Source organism: Cyanistes caeruleus, chromosome Z (assembly GCF_971803275.1).
Source record: "Cyanistes caeruleus chromosome Z, bCyaCae1.hap1.1, whole genome shotgun sequence".
NCBI classification, from domain to species: domain Eukaryota; kingdom Metazoa; phylum Chordata; class Aves; order Passeriformes; family Paridae; genus Cyanistes; species Cyanistes caeruleus.
This window is the reverse complement of record NC_141732.1, coordinates 56,461,839-56,462,119: the sequence shown is the minus strand read 5'-3', so window position 1 is coordinate 56,462,119 and position 281 is coordinate 56,461,839.

Sequence of the window (281 nt, the reverse complement as noted above, 5' to 3'; positions counted from 1 at the left end):
TATCCTGGGAGCAGAACCACTGGGACAATATTGCCCAGTTTATTCTAAAAGCTTTGGTTTTTTGTTTTTTTTTTGGTTTTTTTTCTTTTAAGACACAAGAAAACCCCACCCCAAAACAACCCCTAAAATGAAAAGAAACCCCAACCCAATTACTATCGCATAGTAAAATTGCATGTAATGTTTAATTATCTAATCAGATTAGATTAAAAAATCCCAAACAAAAAAAAACCAAACAAAAACATGGGAAAAGTAGTTGAGAACAAAACAGCCTGTAGGAGCTA